Consider the following 324-nt stretch of genomic DNA (forward strand, 5'->3'; position numbering starts at 1 on the left):
ACGTAATTCAGTCTCTGGACTGCAAGGTGTTTCTTTTTAATAAACGATTTATCTATCTATCTTTATCTATCACCCTCTGATGGAATTTCCGGATTTACCGAAAGTTTTTTTGTTCCATTCGCGACAGATGTCGGTTTTAGCTCCCCATAAAGCGCGACACATGTGAAAAAATAATATCGGCCGATACACAATCAGCGTACCAATGTTCAGCTTGTGGGTTTTCGCTCCAAGATTTCAGTATTTTCCAGCAGTGAAATTTGTTTTCTTCATCTAAAAACGGTATGTGGGATCGCCCTTTCGCTTGCGATTGCATGACAGAAAAAC

General features: G+C 39.8%; 1 long non-coding RNA gene across 3 annotated transcripts in view; it reads left to right on the top strand.

Moving 5' to 3' along the window:
• Positions 1–53, top strand: part of LOC137997778 (uncharacterized) — a 6,778-nt gene extending 6,725 nt beyond the window's left edge. For all 3 annotated transcript variants that reach the window (XR_011122577.1, XR_011122578.1, XR_011122579.1), the window contains one exon: positions 1–53. This exon is cut by the window's left edge and continues 580 nt beyond it. This is a non-coding gene — a long non-coding RNA (uncharacterized lncRNA).
• Positions 54–324: the final 271 nt, after the last annotated feature.

The sequence above is a fragment of the Montipora foliosa genome, chromosome 3, assembly GCF_036669935.1.
Source record: "Montipora foliosa isolate CH-2021 chromosome 3, ASM3666993v2, whole genome shotgun sequence".
In the NCBI taxonomy this organism is placed as follows: domain Eukaryota; kingdom Metazoa; phylum Cnidaria; class Anthozoa; order Scleractinia; family Acroporidae; genus Montipora; species Montipora foliosa.